We start from the raw sequence: 18399 nt of genomic DNA, 5'->3' as shown, positions 1-18399 counted from the left end.
AGACATACAAACATTAGTAGGCTCCCCATTTGATCATGTCCAACTGTTCAGAACCCTTCCGTAGCTACCACTGCCCTCAAAATAAGGGATCCAACTCCTTAATACAGCTTTAGACTCTCATGTCTAGCCTCCTCTCCTTATGCTTCTTCCCTCTCATAGTCCAGTCAAATGCAACTTAGAGCAGCAAAACATTCCAGCCAGGCTTTCTTTTCGCCCTTTGTGTTGCACATATTTTTGCTGACTGAAATAGGACTGTTTTAAAGCTAAAGAAATACATCATTTGTTAGGAATAGTGAGCATTTTTAAAAAAAAGGTGTCATGGCCCACAAGGCCCAGTAATGTGGCTGGATCAGTGCATCAGCTCTGCTCACAGCTAGCTCAATTGGAGAGGCACATCTCTTCCCAAGAGGGTTTTTAAGTCAGCAACTCTCAACCAATGGCATGTTTCAAGGGACCTTTTTATTTACACTTGGTTTGACTCTCTGACAGCAACTCCAAAACTACAGAATGACAATGGGACCCTTGGGAGGCCTTCTGAGCTGACCAAATGTTGTAATGATTCATTGAAATGTTCTACTTGTCTTTCCTTATTCAAATGTGCCTAGTGGTTAGTGTTGTACATGATATGGTGTCAGCTGTGTTTGCAAGAATGTCGCAAGCCAGACTAAAGAGCTTCTGATCCCCTCAGAATAGAAATGAAGCTTCCTCTTCTATGAGGAAGTATTTACTGGCAGTAAATACTATATGCTAAGACTAGGCATTGACTTTTAAACTAAATTGACATTTTCCCTGTAAGTAAAAAAGAGAGCCAGGTATTAGCATCACAATTTCTCTGCTACTTTAAGTCCATATAATTTAACTACCAATTTCTTGATAGTAAAGACATTCATTCACAACTAGTTAGAGAGAGAGATAGTTAATACTTAAAGTTTTTAGACTACAGAAAATATACCAGTCATGCTCACAGTCTGTATATTTTGCCAAAACTCATTTATTCAATATATATATATTTAAGAACCTATATTATGTTCCAAGCATTTTGATGATTAGAAAGAGAAAAAACTGAGATATTTCCAAGGGATTCCAGGAAGCCAATTGGCAGAGATACTACATTGCAGTTCCAGGAACTACATTTCATCAGTGCATTCTCTTGGGATTTGTACTAGTTTTCCATTGCTATAATAGCAATAGTTCCTTACTATATAACTATAACTAGAGCCCAGGTGCACGAAATGCGTGCATGGGGTGGGGTCTCCTCAGCCCAGCCTGCACCCTCTTTAATCCCAGACCCTTTGGGGGATGTCCGATTCTTGGTTTAGGCCTGATCCCAGGATAGGGCCTAAACTGGCAGTCAGACATCCCTCTCACAATCCTGGGCCACTGTCTCCTAATCACTCACCTGCCTGCCTGCCTGGTCGCCCTTAACTGCCCCCTCCCCCCCGCCGACCTGATCACCCCTCACTGCCTCTGCATGCTGACCTGATCGCTCCAACTCCCCCCTCTCTGCCGGCCTGGTCGCTCCTAACTACCCCTGCCACTGGCCTGGTCACCCCCTACTGCCCCCCCTGCTGGCTTGGTCGCCCCCAACTGCCCCCCTCTGCCGGCCTGGTTGCCCCTCACAGCCCTCACACTGGCCTGGTCGCCTCACGCAGCCTGCTTGTTCAGTCATTTGGTCATCCCCCACTAACACCCTGCTGACCTGGTCGCCCCATGCAGCCTGCTTGTTCAGTCGTTAGGTTGTCCCTTACTAACCCCCTTGCCAATCTGGTTGTAGGCAGCCATCTTTGTGAGGGCGTGAGGGTTAATTTGCATATTACCCCTTTATTATATAGGATGGTTTCCTATTGCTGTTTCATATTACTTACTATGAATTTGGTCGCTTAAAGCAGTACAGATTTATTATGTAGTTCTGGAGGTCATAAATCAGAAATGGCTCCCACTGGCTAAAATCAAGGTGTCAGCAGGGCTGTGTTCCTTTTGGGGGCTCTAGGAAAGAATCTAATTCTTTATCTGTTCCAACTTCTAGAGGTGCCTGCATTCTTTGGCTCATGGCCTCCTTTTATCTTCAAAGCTAGAGATGATGGCTGCTAGAATCACTCACATGGCATCACTGACTCTCCTGTCTCCTTCTTTCACTTATAAAAACCCCTGTGATCACACTGGGTCCATGTGGATCATTGGGGAGAATCTCATCTCAGTGGCAGTTGATTAGCAACCTTAAGTCTATCTGCAAACTAAATTCCCCATTGCCAGGAATGACATAATTATAGGTTCTGGGGATTAGGATGTGGACATCTTTGGGGACTCATTATTCTCCCTATCACAGAATCTGATTTACTCTGACCAAACTTACTGGAAATTAATATATAATATATAAGCAAGTATAATAATTTATTACTCTTTACCATGAAAAATATAACTTTGGGGGAGTAGAGTAGGTGGAAATGTCCTTGTTGGCTGGTCAGCACCTTCTTTTTCCTTAAGCAAATTGATACAGAAAATCTATTTTTAAATAGAAGATATCTTGGAGAGCATGAAATCAGAGCATAAAATCAAGCTGAATGCCTGTAAAGGCTGGTGAATTGAGTCAGTGAGAGAAAAGCTGGCCCTAACTGGTTTGGCTCAGTGGATAGAGCATTGGCCTGCGGACTGAAGGGTCCCAGGTTCGATTCTGGTCAAGGGCATGTACCTTGGTTGTGGGCACATCCCCAGTAGGAGGTGTGCAGGAGGCCGCTGATCGATGTTTCTTTTTCATTGATGTTTCTAACTCTCTATCCCTCTCCCTTCCTCTCTGTAAAAAATCAATAAGAGAGAAACCAAGATGGCGGTATAGGTAAACACCAGAAATTGCTGCCTCCCACAACAAATTCAAAAATACAACTAAAAGACAAAACGGACATCATCCAGAACCAAAGGAAGGCTGGCTGAGTGGAAATTCTACAACGAGAAGGAAAGAGAAAAGCACACTGAGACTCAGAGGAGCTGCGGAAGTGCAGAAGTACGGAGGCAGGCGCACGCGGCAAGGGCTGGCACCTGAGGACGCGGCTGTCTTTTTGAATCCGGAGGGAGTCACAAGCCCCCGACTGCTCTGAACTCCAGTTCTAGGTGAGTCTCTGGGGACCCAGACTCATACAGGGAGAAACTGGATGGTCTGGCAGCGGGCAGAACTTGGAACTCGAGCGGGGCTTTCTCTCAAAGGTGCTTGCAGCAATTACCAGGACACTGAGACGCCGGGCCCCTTAGTGCAGGGCTGAGGATCAGCCATAGCTGCTTGCTCCACCCTGTTGATTCCCTGAGACCCCGCCCCACCCAAGCTGTGGCAGAAGCTTTTGCATATGAATGCCCTGGCCCTTTGCAGTCTGAAAATTACCTAACAAACTTCAGCTGGGCCAGACAGACCAAGAACTTCCAAGAGAAGGCCCAAGGCCCCACAGCAGCTTGCATTGCTTCACAGCTGGGCCTCATTTGGGCACCTCCAAACCCCAAACAAGGAAGGGGAATCTGGAGATCTCTTCGTAGCTCCTGCTGAGTAGCCTCAGGCACAGGCTAAATTAGCACCTCCTTAGATCCAAGAGCCAGTGTACCCAGTGGTCAGAGTGGGACCATCCAATTACAACTCCTCAGATCCATAAGGGACACACTCAGGGGGCAGACTCAGTGAGCACCAAAGCCCTACTGAAGCAAGTCTTGCCTCATAAGGGTGTCTGCAGCACAGAAGTTCTCCCACTGTAGACACAGCTGATTCTCAAAGCCAATTGGCCTGGAGGTCAATTCCTCCAAGTGATAACTACAACAATCAAGGCTTAACTACAACAAGACTGTGCACAAAGCCCACAAAGGGGTGCACCAAGAGTGTCCACCTCAGGTAATTGGGGAGGCTGAGCCACTGGGCCCTATAGGACACCTAGCACACAAAGCCACTCTACCAACACAGGGAAGCATAAAAAATTCGGAGACAAAGAAACAGGTCACAAATGACAGAAATGGAGGAAAGCAAATGACTGGATATAAAGTTCAAAACCACACTTTTAAGGTTTTTCAAGAACTTTCTAGAAACCGCCGACAAATTTAGTAAGACCCTCAAAAAGGCGAGTGAGACTGCCGATAAATGTAGTGAGATCCTCAAGAAATCTAGTGAGACCATCGAGGGTATGAAAAAGGACCAACTAGAAATTAAGCATACACTGACTGAAATAAAGGATATTATGCAGAGTTCTAACAGCAGACTAGAGGATCACAAGAATCAAGTCAAAGATTTGCAATACGAAGAAGCAAAAAACACCCAACCGGAAAAGCAAAATGAAAAAAGAATCCAAAAATACGAAGATAGTGTAAGGAGCCTCTGGGACAGCTTCAAGCGTACCAACATCCGAATTATAGGGGTGCCAGAAGAAGAGAGAGAGCAAGATATTGAAAACCTATTTAAAGAAATAATGACAGAAAACTTCCCCTACCTGGTGAAAGAAATAGACTTACAAGTCCAGGAAGCGCAGAGAACCCCAAACAAAAGGAATCCAAAGAGGACCACACCAAGACACATCATAATTAAAATGCCAAGAGCAAAAGACAAAGAGAGAATCTTAAAATCAGCAAGAGAAAGACAGTCAGTTACCTACAAGGGAGTACCCATACGACTGTCAGCTGATTTCTCAACAGAAACTTTGCAGGCCAGAAGGGAGTGGCAAGAAATATTCAAAGTGATGAATGCCAAGAACCTACAACCAAGATTACTTTATCCAGCAAAGCTATCATTCAGAATTGAAGGTCAGATAAAGAGCTTCACAGATAAGGGAAAGCTAAAGAGTTCATCACCACCAAACCAGTATTATATGAAATGCTGAAAGGTATCCTTTAAGAAGAGGAAGAAGAAGAAGAAGGTAAAGATACAAATTATGAACAACAAATACACATCTATCAACAAGTGAATCTAAAAATCAAGTGAATAAATAATCTGATGAACAGAATAAACTGGTGATTATAATAGAATCAGGGGCATAGAAAGGGAGTGGACTGACTATTCTTGGGGGGGAAAGGGGTGTGGGGGATGCGGGAAGAGACTTGCCCCTATGGATGAGGACGGTGCGTGGGGGGGGGGGGGTAGGTGAAGGCGGAGGGTGGGGTGGGAACCAGGTGGAGGGGAGCTATGGGGGGGAAAAAGAGGAACAACTGTAATAATCTGAACAATAAAGATTTAATTTTAAAAAATAAATAATCAATAAGATATATTTTTTTTAAAAAGCTGTTGGTTGGACCTATTGGTGATATAATTTCTATGGAGACAGGAGACCAGTATCCGTTGGTATTCATTGTATTGGTGCATTAAAAAATTTTAACTTATTGTAGCAAAAAATTTATTGACAAATTCATTTGTATCTTGTCGCTGATTATTTATTGAGTATTTCATTTATTTTGTTTTTATTGCTTTGTAGACAAATTTGAATAAATGAAAGCATTTTTCTCTCACCTCCCTGAGGAGGGCTAGCAGGACTTTGAGTTCCCTAGGGCAGAGCTGAGATTTTTGTATTTAACTAAATTGTAGTTCTGTGGCATTGTAAGCAAAAAGGCAGAAGTTATCAGAGTGGAAAGTACTTTCTTCAAGTAGGAGCTAAGAAAAAGGAATTTTTTTCTTATGGAAAGGGTGAAGAGGGTCTGTGAGAAAGGGGTAGACTCTCTGAAAGGGCAGCATTTGGATGCTGAATGACTGAACATAAGAACCGGGTGAAGGATGCCTGTACCCACACTTGGCATAGACCGATAGAACTATCCACATTAATAGACTTCATAAATGAGAATCTCAGCAGTGACCATGATGGAACAAAGGCCAGAAATATTTCCTCAGATGTTATATAAACACCTGGGGAGCGGGGAAGGCTCTTCAACACATGACAGATTTTTTTTTTCTTGTCACTTATTCAAGTACGGAGACCAGGTCAACTTAATTTGATTTTGAAAAAAATTGAGAAAAATAAGACAATATTTTTGGCACCAGAGTTGCAGAGGAAATTTCATACTAGCCACACAGGAGTTTATCTAGGTGTTTCAACTTTTCCTTACTAAGCAGTCCAGGTGGAAATGACTGGGGAAATTGTTTAAACTGGGCTAGAAGTCTACTGCAAAAACTAATGAAATGTAGACATGAAACGCTGAAGCACCAGGGAAGATGTAAAAAAAATGTATATAAGACAGTGATGGCGAACCTTTTGAGCTCAGCGTGTCAGCATTTTGAAAAAAAACCCTAACTTAACTCTGGTGCCGTGTCGCATATAGAAATTTTTTGATATTTGCAACCATAGTAAAACAAAGACTTATATTTTTGATATTTATTTTAGATATTTAAATGCCATTTAACAAAGAAAAATCAACCAAAAAAATGAGTTACCCACAGGGGAAGAAAAGACAGTCATGTGTCATAGGTTCGCCATGACTGATATAAGATGTAGTCAATGGCATAAAGGTATAAAGGTAGGGAAATGTGAACAATGTTCCAAGAGCAATTGGTGAGCCATTGTGTGTTTTAGGGTAAATGAGGCAGGAATGAAAGAAAAAAATGAAAATTGGGTTGAGATTACTGTAATGAACACTTTATCTGTGAAGCTCCTGATTTCACCTTCAATTTTGAATGATAGCCTTGCTGGGTATAGTATTATTGGATTCAGTCCTTTGCTTTGCATCACTTTATATATTTCATTCCACTCCTTTCTGGCCTAATGTGTTTCTGTTGAGAAATCAGTGGATAGTCTAATGGGAGATTCCCTGTGGGTAACTTTCTGTCTCTCTCTGGCAGCCTTTAAGATTCTTACTTTGTCATTGATGTTTGCCAATTTAATTATGATGTGTCTTGATGTGGGTCTTTTTGGATTCATCTTGTTTGGGACTCTATGTGCTTCTTGGACTTGTGTGGCTTTTTTCTTCCCAACATCAGGGAAGATTTCTGTCATTATTTCTTCAAACAGGTTTTCTACTCCTTGCTTAGCTTCCTCCCCTTCTAGTACCCCTATTATGTAGATGTTGTTTCGTTTCATGTTGTCCCAGAGCTCCCTTAGGCTCTCCTGCTTTTTAAGTTTTTTTTTTTCCCAGTTGCTGCTCTGCTTGGGTGTTTTTCTACCTTGTCTTCTAACTCGCTGATGTGGTCCTCAGCTTTGTCTAGTCTACTGTTGAAGCCTTCCATTGTGTTCTTTATTGCAGCTATGTCATTCTTCATTTCCTCTTGATTCCTTTTTATGTTGATGACATTCTCATTCAGTTTTTTATAATTCTCATTGAGTTGTGTGTATTTGTCATCCAGAGGTTTGAGCATCCTTATAACTATTACTCTGAATTCTTTCTCTGACAAGTTACTTGCCTTCATTTAATTCCTTTTCTGGTGATGTCTCTTTTTCTTTCCTTTGGGGATTGTTTTTTTTGTTTGTTTGTTTTGTTTTGTTTTTTGTAACTTTTTTTGTAATGTTTTGTTTCTATGTCTTAAATCCAACTGCTTTGCTACCCTGGTTCTTTTAGGGGGTGGTCCTATGTAGATGGTGATTTTTGGGACCCAGTCGTGCAGTCTCTCAGATCTCCTGAGCTTGGTAATCTAGTGGAGCCCCCTACTTGAGCTATTTGGGTTCTGCTGATGTAGTTGGGTCTTGAATGTTAGTTTCTTATTTGTGGATAAAGTCTCACCATGGATTGTCTGGCAATGTGACTCACCCCAGCCTTGTTGTGCATGCTGTTGTGGATTTGATCATGGTTCCGGCTCTTGTGGAAAGGGTTGCCTGAGGTCTCACTGGTATGTGCTCACTATGAGATACCAGAGTTCACGGCCTGGGAGGAATGGGTCTTGGGGCCTTGAGGCTCAGGAACTATGACTGTGGCCAGTGTTGTGAGACTCTTGCTGAGGTAGTGTCACTCTACAACTCACTATGAGGGTCCTGGAGCCTGTGATGGTGGGAGGCATCTGTCTCATAGTCTGCAGTTGAGGCAGTGGGACTCTGGACAGAGTGCTCTCCCTCTGCGAATCATGAGGGGGTCCAGAAGCCAGCAGCTGGGGATATGGGAATCTCAGAGTGTGTGGCTGAAACAGCATGACCTTGCTCAGGGAGACGAGTCCTCAGTAACTCACCAAGGTGTCCAGGAATAGGCAGCCAGAAGCGGGGATGTCATGGATACTGCTGAGGGAGCTATGCGCCCTTGGCTGAAGAGGCACGTGCCCAGTGGCAGCTCACAGAGGGGCCCAGGAGCCGTCTGCTGGGGCTGTGGGCTCGCAGGGCCCACATGCTGGAGCAGTGCCACTGTGGTGTCTAGAAGCCTGCTGATAGGGAGGGGGAAGTCCCAGTTTCTGCTTTGGGAGCTGCACATCCTTGGTTGGGTACACTTGCTCCTTACAGCAGCTCACAGAGGCACCCAGGAAATGCCTGCCGGAACATATGGCTCGGGGCCCCATGCGCTGGATTGGCATGACTGCGGTGTCTGGAGGTCAGCAGCTGGGGAGGGGGAAGTCTCAGTTTCTGCTGTGGTAGCCATGCACCCTTGGAGGTGGACATCCTGGGGTCTGAGGTGAGGCAGCACAACTTGGGCTGGTGTGGCTGCAGGGTCCCAGGCAGTGTCCAAGCCAGTCTGGGTGGTGGTGATGATGGGTTCCTAGAGGAGGCCGCTCTCCCCTTCAAGATGGCGTGGGCTCTGTTCCCAAGTCCCGCAGCCCAGGGAGCACCCACAGCGGTGGCAGGGGCTCCCTATCCAGGAGAGCCTGGTCTGCCAGCCCCTGATACTCCTGCAGAATCTAACTGTCCTTCACTCACACACACACCACACACGTCCCCATACACCCCTTACTCATACTCTCTCCCTCACCTTTATCCTGCCAGGTGCCATCTTCAGATCCTACAGTAATGAAACTAAATGCTAGATTGAAAAACTGAGCTTTGTATACATTAACTGTTTCCAAACATGTAATAATCTTAATGTCTTCCTCTTTGTAGGATGGATTCAAATCACCCCAAAGCCATGTGAGCAATTAAAAATTGTATGAAACACCTGAAACATGTAAAGTACAGGGTTAGGTCCTGGGACAGGGAGTTGTAGGGGAAGGAATTCAGAAATGAGTAAGGTCCTCCTAGGTCCACAATGTAGAGGGCAAGACAGAATACAAACAACTTGCTATTTGAACTTATTCATTCAAACATCAGATTACTGTTTACCATTGCACTCATGCAAGATCCCAAATTTGTATGTATGCCATCTTGCTGATCATGAAAATAGACCACAGAACAGGTGCAGCTTCTGATTTCTACTAATCCAGCTGAAGACATCTTCAAAGAGAAAATGTGGGAACTGTGTAATAAGAGAGAGGAGGAGAACTAAGGACAAGGTTTAGTTATCTATCAGACAAAAGGCACATGCTCCTGGCCCTATCATCTCTATGGGAAAGGCTGACCCTGGGATCAGCATTTACCTGAAGCTATGGGGTTGTATCTCTGGCATTCCTGGATGGTTGGAAGTAAACAGTATTTTTGCCTAGGTCCACAATCCTTTTGTGTTAACTTTATCTCTTCAAGGTAAAGAGCCTCTTTCAGAGCATGGCATCTCTGAATATGCCTCATACACCGCAAACTACCTATCACCAGCAGAAGCAAATAGTAAAATGGCAGAACTATTCTTCCTTGTGAATGGGGGAGTGCACCAACCCAAAAATGGGCTCATACATCCCTAAAGGAAGGCAAAATAGGGCAAAATTTGTTAATATTCAAGGAAAGAATTTTTCTTTCCTATACTCCAAAGAAGTATTACATCATTAAAATGCATATATATTATTATAGTAATATATATATATAAACAAGTTCACTATTTTAACCCTTTTTAAGCATACAATTCAATGGCATTAAGTATATCACCCAGGACTTTCTCATTGCAACAGACACTCTGTGCCCATAAAACAATAACTCCCACTCGTCCAGTGTGGCTCAGTGTTTGAGGCTTGACCTATGAACCAGGAGGTCATAGTTCAATTCCTGGTCAGGGCACAAGCCTGGGTTGTGGGCTCAATCCCCAGTAGGGGGTGTGCAGGAAGCAGCAGATCCATGATTCTCATCATTGATGTTTCTCTCTCCCTCTCCCTCTCCCTTTCCCTTCCTCTCTGAAATTATATATATATATATATATATATATATATATATATATATATATATTAAAAAAACAAAAAACAAAAAACCCAGTAACTTCTCATTTTCCCTCCCCCAGCCCTTGGTAACTATCCTATTTTCTGTCTCTATGCATTTGCCTATTCTAGGTTCCTCATGTAAGTGGAATTCAATTTGTCCTTTTGTGGACAACGGATGTTTCAGACTGACAGGAAGGAGGAAAAGAAACTGAGACAAGCCAAATGCAGCTTCCCTTAGTTCTTTCATGCTCTGAGGCATGTCTAGGCTTCCCTTCTCTGGAGAGCTGCTTGGTAATGATGCCAAGAGGCTCCTTCTTGTAGCTTGTTATGCAGTTTATCTCATCTCAGTTCCGTCCTCTTTTGTACAGAGACTGATTTTCCCTTTGCTGACTCCATCAGTTGAGGCCCCAAACAGGGTCACATCTCTGCTTATGGCACAAATTGCTTCTTGTGAAGCCTGAGGGAGGGCAGCTTCTACTCTCCTAAGAAGCTGTCGTGGCCACAATGGAACTTTGTGTATGACCAACGGGTGCTGGGTGTGAGCCAGGCTGGATGAAGTGGTGAGTTGTTCCTGATACTCAAGCCCTGAATTTTGGAGGGTACTCTGATCTGGAAGATGACTTTCCTCATGAAAAATAAAATGAAACCAGCCTCTGCTTTTCCTGCATGGTGCTTGGTTTGCAATTACCAGTAACTTTCTCAGAACTGACCAATCAACTTGACAATCTTGGAAAGCCCGTCCATCAGCATTTAGCACTTGGGAAATTCTACTTCCAGATCCCACTGGAGACAAAGCAGATTTCCCATGGGTATTCCTAATTCGAAAAAGTCTGTCCTCGAACTTCTTTAGTTTTAGAGCTACTTTTCCAGAATGCGAGCTTCCTATATCTGTGGATAGATGTTCTATGTGTATGTTTAAATATATAGGATGCCACACACAATAAATAGTTCACAGGCCAGACTATGGCATTTTTGGTTAAGATAGTTTCAGCCGAAACCGGTTTGGCTCAGTGGATAGAGCGTCGGCCTGCGGACTGAAAGGTCCCAGGTTCGATTCCGGTCAAGGGCATGTACCTGGGTTGCGGGCACATCCCCAGTGGGAGATGTGCAGGAGGCAGCTGGTCGATGTTTCTCTCTCATCGATGTTTCTAACTATCTCTCTCCTTCCTCTCTGTAAAAAATCAATAAAATATATTTTAAAAAAAAATAGTTTCAAATTGGCTTCAAAGGGAACTAACTAGATCTTACAGTCATGGTCCAAAATCTCTTAGTCTCCTTATAAGAATGCTTTTCTTGCATTGGACTATGTCCAGTCTGCTATGTTGGTACAGGTTGTTGTTGGTTGGCTAGTAGACTCAGTGATGTACTTTGCATGACATTTGCTCTTATTTTAAGACTAGAGGCCTGGTACATGATATTTGTGCACTGGCGGGGCGGGCGGGGGGGGGGGGATGTCCCTCAGCCCAGCCTGCACCCTCTCCAAGCTGGGACCCCTCGAGGGATGTCCCACAGGGATCAGGCCTAAACCAGCAGTCGGACATCCCTCCCACAATCCAGCACTGCTGGCTCCCAACCATTCGCCTGCCTGCCAGCCTGATTGCCCCCTAATCACTCCCCTGCCAGCCTGATTGATGCCTAACTGCTCCCCTGCCAGCCCAATTGCCCCCAACTGCCCTCCCCTGCCAGCCATCTTGTGACCACATGGGAGTGGCCATCTTGTGTCAGGGTGTGACATTCAATTTGCATATTACCTCTTTATTATATAGGATTCTTTCTCTTGGCATCTTCTTGATTCCTCTTCTCTTTTTCATATCCTGAAACAGGCTCTTACTTGGTCCCTTCATTTCATTATTCTCTGTCTTGCTAGTGGAGATAGGGTTTGGTGTTAGATACATCTGCTTTCAAAGCCTGACTCTGGCCAAAACCGGTTTGGCTCAGTGGATAGAGCGTTGGCCTGCGGACTGAAGGGTCCCAGGTTCAATTCTGGTCGGGGGCATGTGCCTGGGTTGCAGGCACATCCCCAGTGGGAGATGTGCAGGAGGCAGCTGATCGATGTTTCTAACTCTCTATCTCTCTCCCTTCCTCTCTGTAAAAAATCAATAAAATATATTAAAAAAAAAAAAAAGCCTGACTCTGCTACTTACTAGTTGTGTGACCTTGGGCAAGTAACTGAACCTCTCTAAGCCATAGATTCCTCCTCTGCAAAACAGGAATAAATGATTTGCTATTCTCAGAGATGTTGATAGGATTGCCTAAGATAATTAGGAAAAGTACCTGGCACATAGCAGATACTCAACAAATATTAGCACACATCCCACACCCACTTCTTTTGATTTAGTTTAATTTAAGCCCTTCCCAGTCAGTCTGAACTCCTGAGACAGAACCCCAAATGTCCAGAGTTCGTTTAGGTCTAAGCTACACACAGCTGCTCTCAACGGAAGCTGCGTGATTGACAGCTACTATTCACCTGGCTTTGCGATATTAGTTCCTGCTGTCTTCATCCGAACCAGCAGCAACTACGCAGTACTGCGCCTTAAACTCCCCGCCAGGTTATGCCAGGGAGGGTGGTGTTCCACCGGTAAATTTACCCCCAAATACTTGTGATGTGGTTCCACATGTGAAAGTGACAAAGAACAAAGCTAAGGAACCATAGTTAGTGCGATAAGGTGTGTTTTCACCAAGTTGAAGGGACGCTTCTAAGCAAGCCAGGACTGGCTCACCTGCGCTTGTCACGGGGCAGGTAACTGGGAGATTCTTTCTCCAAGACAGGCGAGGGCGCTTCTGCAGCGCGCTGAACGCCCTGGGGGCGGCGGATGGCGTGCGCTCAGCTTTACTAACAGTCAGGGCTTCGGTTTCTGTTTGTGAAACTTTCTGTATTGTTTGGCAGCTTCTCCCCAGCACCCACCCGATCTGGACGCTCTCCGTGGCACAGCTGTGATGGGATTCCAAACCTTCGCAGCCAGTGGACAAATACTGACAGTGCAGTCCTCGGAATGGGGCTCCGGGCCAGCTGAGGTCTGAAAACACTCGGCTCCGTAATGGGTAAGTCGTAGCTCCCTGCTGGGCCCATTGATGTCGGTGCAGACTTTAACCCAAATTACTCACGAGGATCATTATTCATTTCAGGCAATTGTACCAAATGCTAAACACTGCTGCTTGGGGCGTTTTGGGCTGGGAATTTATGTCTTCCACGTCTACATACAGCTCTTTTCGACCTCTGAAAGCGCGGTCCCGTCTGGGCTCCCAGCGAGGGCAGGGCGAGATTTTGGGAGGGAGGACGACAAGAGGGGAGCACAGCTGCTTCCGGCTGTCCCCTGCCCACGTCGTCCAGGGCCCTGGGGAGGGACGCGGCAGAGGACACAGCAGCTAGGGGAAGGGGAGGGAGATGGGGGCCCAAGTTCCTTCCAGCTCTTCCCCGGCATCTCCTCGTGCAGTCAGCGCCGCGCTCCCGGGGAGCTTTTGGGGTTGCCTCCCAAGCCCCGATTCCCTGGGCTGGGGGAGGGGCGTGGCGGAGCCCCGGCTCCGCTCCTCGCTCCTCGCTCCCGCTGTCTCTACAGCCGGGGAGCGCGGGGCTCTCGCTCCGCTGCTGGACCGGCGCGAGCCAAGACCAACGCGTCGCGCACGGGGAGCAGCTTTCCATCTCCCGGTGGATCGCGCGGTGCGGGTGGCGAGAGAAGTGGGATGGGTTGGGTGGGAGGTGAGGGGGGAGGATGGGCGCCAGAGACTCAGGGATCTCAGGGTAGGTCTTGGCAGCTCTGCGGGCCTTTGCAGAAGGTAGGAAGCGGCTCCCCTGCAGGGGTGGCGGATTTTTTTGTATTGACTTGCAAGGGAGGGTGACTCTGCTGGCCTGGGTCTGGAAGGGCCAGAACGGGACCTCAAAGCACTTTTGCGGGGGACGACTATCGGCACAAAGCCTGCGCCCCGCTTGGTTCCAGGCGCCGTGTTCCGGATTCGATGGCTTTTCTCGGTTCCTCAAAAGTGCGCCCGCAGAGGACCCTCTCCCGAACTTAACCAAGCCAGGCTGCAGCATGAAAGCACCAAGCACGCTTTGGTCTGAGCGCACCTGCAGAGACTGCCCGGGAAAAAGCGGGGTTGCTGCATTTTATCCTTGCCCCGCCCACCTGACCGGGACTGCGAGGTGGGGTGGGATTTGCTACAGACCCCTGCGAAATTGATAGTTTATAGAACGAGGAGAACTTTCGGAGGAGGGGTTATTTAGCCCTAATAGGAATTAAGACTCAAAGGAAAGGGCGTATCCAATAGCTGCCCTTTGGAAGGAATTTGGAAGGATCTTTGAGTGAAGTTGTGGTGGGAAAGTGCAAAGAAGTGAGGGGTCAGGAACTAAGGCCGAATAGCAGTGAACTTCGGTTTGCTCTTGAACTTCACTTGCTGTTGTGAGAAGTGGGAAAGGAAGATAACTGGAGGGAGGGTAGTATTTTGAAAAGTATAAAGTGTGGTCTCTACACATTGCTGTCCACACCTTCCTCTTGGCTACCAACAGAATCTGTTGAGAACACAGAGTTAAGGCAGCAACCCCCCCGGCAGTGCTGGAGTTTTCCATATTACCTGTCAAAAGTGGCCGGATGTGCCTGTTTCTCAGTCTCTTGCTTCAGTTCCTCTTCACTGCACTACCATGTGAAACTGCCCATCATGGCGTGTCAGCAGGGGAGGAGAACTTTGCCTTTTTTTTTATTTTTATTTTTGTCAGCTTCTCGAGGGCCTGTACAAAGTGGGGGAACTGCTAGGATCCTAGATGAAAACTGAGAGCCGTGGCCTCTGGGGAGTTAGATTTGATTAGACATGTTGTTCGGGAGACCTGTTTAACTCTGAAAATATTGCTTGCTTTCTAAAGTTGGAGTTCTTGATTTCTGACATGGAAGATTCTGTCAGAGCCAAGGATAAATACCAAGAATGTCATTTTCATTTGAATGGTCTTTAGAGGAAGATAAGTCAAGTGCTCCAGAAAGAGTATCCCCCCCACCCATCTGAAGGCATACAAATAATAATAGCATTGACAACTTTGAATAGTTTCCCTCATTACTAAATTTAGATTGATATGGAAAAGAGATTCACATGGTTGGGTGTGTTACTGTTAAAATTTAAGCAATTATTTTTAGATAAGCATGTCCAGCCTGCCAGAGATTATAAACATGAGCGATACTAGTGCCTGTGTGTCATATTGTATCTTACCATGATTCCAAATAAGGCTTCTGATTGTGTTTTCCATTTTGATTAACAAACAGGAGTTGAAGGATCCCTCAGTTAAGAGGTTGGAAAATAAAACTAGATCTCCTTAATTATGCTGACTTAAACTAAACTGTAAGTCTTTATAAAATCATACTGATGGTGATAATAAAGCTAAATTTTATAGTATATTGTGTGTCAGACTGAGATATGCATGATACAATTCATCTAGTTCTCACAATAATCCTGTAAAGAAACTGAAGCAGAGAACCTTGCCCAAGATGACAGGGCTAATAATTCATTTCTCTCAGACTGGTATAAAAATTAAAATTGGGACTTTTTTTTTAACTTCTGTATTGTGTTTAATCCCACACATAGGGGTGGCCTAAGGGGTGCCACTAAAGGCTCTGGAACAAGGTTCCAGAGTTTGGACCCTGAGAATGCTACTGGGTTGCTATGTGGTGTTTACTTTTCTTCCTTTTTCTGCCCCTCAATTTTTTTTCGTCTACAAAATGATGATAATGATTCCATATTGACTGAATGTTTTATTTCTCACTAGAAGTATGAACTGTGGAAGTGAAATAATTCTGAGAGATAAAAATCAAGAGTCACATATTTTTGTCATCTATAACATTAGGCTGGAAAATGGCAAATGAATAGAAGCTAAAAATTGTTATGGAGCTGAAGGGGTTTGTTTGCCTGCACACATCAAATCCCAATAAAATGCCAACAGGAGTTTGCAGCAAAGAAAGTAAGGGTTTATCTAAGGAAGTGGCACCAAGCCCAGAGACACAGGTGAGCTAGTTCTCTAAAACCTGGCTCCCCCGTGGTTTCTAGGGGATGGGTTATACAGGGGAAAACAATAATCATGATGAATAAGGGAGTTAGGGTCATGCATTTGGTCCTGATGTCAGCCATAGGACCATTCTGTCTGGCCTAGCAAGGGTGTGGTCAGTAGGGTTGTTCTGCCTTTCTGGGTGTGGAGCTGAAACACAACTGGGCCTAGAAGTTATCTTTAGTTTGACTGAAACTCTGTCTCTATGGTTAGCAGACCCAGCCTTTATTCCTAGACTGTTAGATGCCAACCAGAATCTGGTGTCCTAAGGGCTAAATGACTAAGGGAGTGGACAGGCAAGGAAAGAGGGAGGCAGGTGAGTCATGGTGCTCCTAGACTGGACAAGGACATTTTGAATCAAGAGGAAACAAAGAAGAAAAGGTCATATTGAAGAGAGGAAATTGCTGCAGTTACAAAATTACCAACACACTTCATGTGATTTGCCTGAATTAAGTTTGAACATTGTTGATTTTTTCCCCCCTAAAATAACTTGAGTTTTGTTCTTGGATCATCTGCCCTTCATTTATTAAAAGAGTTAAATATAAATGAAACTTCAAAGGTTTTGTTGTTGTTGTTGTTTTTGCTTTGTCAAAGAGGAGGCATTTCCTCTACCCATTTAGGTTCTTCTGGCTGGTCTAATAGTCAAATTGACATGAGACAGATTAGCAGGAGAAAAACAAGTTAAAGTTTAATAACATGTCTACCTCTTGTATAGATGGGAGAGACCCAGGAAAACAAAATAACTCATCAAAATGTCAGAAGCCACCACCTTAAATACCACTTTCAGCTAAAGACAAAAGAAATTGAGAGTAAAGAGTCAGATATGGGAGGTTAGCAGGAATAGCATAGCAAACAGTAAGATTATTATGTAGATTCAGGTCCTTGCTTTCTTCATTGACAACTTATTCTAGAGATTTAGATAGCCTCTGCTTCCTGGTGCAGTGAGAGAAACACTTTTAAAAATTGAGATTTCCTCTACAAATGTCCTTAGATAAATGTCCTTTTACAAAGGGTAACTTCTGCTTGGTTTTCAGAGCTTCTCTATGTCTGTTGTTTTTTTTAAATTAACCAGTCTAAAATAATCAATATCCCAAAGAAGCATATTTTGGGATGGCAACTCTACTTACTCCTCTTCACAGGTAACATTGAAAAGCACCCACAGTCAGCAGGTGCTTTTCTCTAGTTTATTCAGGTGATGAAAATTGGAGGGTGGAGTTTATATTTTTATCTTTACACTTTTTTCCTACCTTCTTTTGTTCTAACAAAGTATAATAGATCAGAAATCAACTGAGTCCTGAAAATATATATAAAGTACTTTCCTATTCTCTCTTTATTTGAAAACTAGAGGCCCAGTGCACGAAATTCATGTGCTCGGGGCAGGGGGGGTCCCTCAGCCCAGATTGCAAGAGGACGCAGTCCAGGCCGCGGGACCCCACCAGTGCACAATCGGGGCTGGGGAGGGACGCGGGAGGTTGGCCAGCTGGAGAGGGACCATGAGAGGGCTCCAGGACGTGTCTGGCCCATCTTGCTCAGTCCTGATCAGCCGGACCCCAGCAGCAAGCTAACCTCCGGTTGGAGCGTCTTCCCCCTGATGGTCAGTGCACGTCATAGCGAGATCTCTGGATCTATTTTTGTTCATCAGTTTTTGTTATGTTTATTATATTCCACAAATGAGTGAGATCATGAGCAACCTTAGCATATCAGCATATTACTCTTTGATTGGTTGAATGGCTGACCGGATGACCAGACACTTAGTATATTAGGCTTTTATTATATAGGATTGTTCTTAGAAGACAGCTTTTGGTACATATGGCCACTTTAAATCTGGTAGGTGAGGAGACTTGAACATTTGTGAATGCATATTTTAAGAGTGTTTTAAACAATATTGCTCAATTGTTAAATCATTTTGAGGAGACTGAGGGAAGCTAGATAGGGACTGGGATCATGGAGGAGGAGGGAGGAGAAAGACAGGAACCCAACTAGGTGGAGTTACTAAGGCACCCCAACTTGGTGGGGAAGGAAGGGCACATGCAAGAGGCATGAACTTTATGACAGGCAGCTTGCAGATAACCAATCAGAAGACAGTGAGGCATCTAACCAATCCCAAGAATGTTATTAAGGCAGAATTCTTTGAAAAGACCAATCAGGAACTAGTAAGGCTGCCTCTCCTCCCCTGCGTGCTAGGTTCTTGAGTTGATGGCAGGAGATGTGCTCCCTGTCGCCCATGTGGCTTATGGCCATGTGGGAC

General features: G+C 44.9%; 1 protein-coding gene across 1 annotated transcript in view; it reads left to right on the top strand.

Moving 5' to 3' along the window:
* The first annotated feature begins 12956 nt into the window (after positions 1–12956).
* Positions 12957–18399, top strand: part of RUBCNL (RUN and cysteine rich domain containing beclin 1 interacting protein like) — an 80599-nt gene continuing 75156 nt past the window's right edge. The window contains exon 1 of the mRNA XM_023749181.1: positions 12957–13174. The gene's annotated coding sequence lies outside the window, so the exon portion shown is untranslated. The remainder of the gene's footprint in view (positions 13175–18399) is intronic.

The sequence above is a fragment of the Myotis lucifugus genome, unplaced genomic scaffold, assembly GCF_000147115.1.
Source record: "Myotis lucifugus unplaced genomic scaffold, Myoluc2.0 scaffold_7, whole genome shotgun sequence".
NCBI classification, from domain to species: domain Eukaryota; kingdom Metazoa; phylum Chordata; class Mammalia; order Chiroptera; family Vespertilionidae; genus Myotis; species Myotis lucifugus.
Note: the sequence above shows the minus strand (reverse complement) of the source record. Positions and strands in the feature narration are given on the sequence as shown.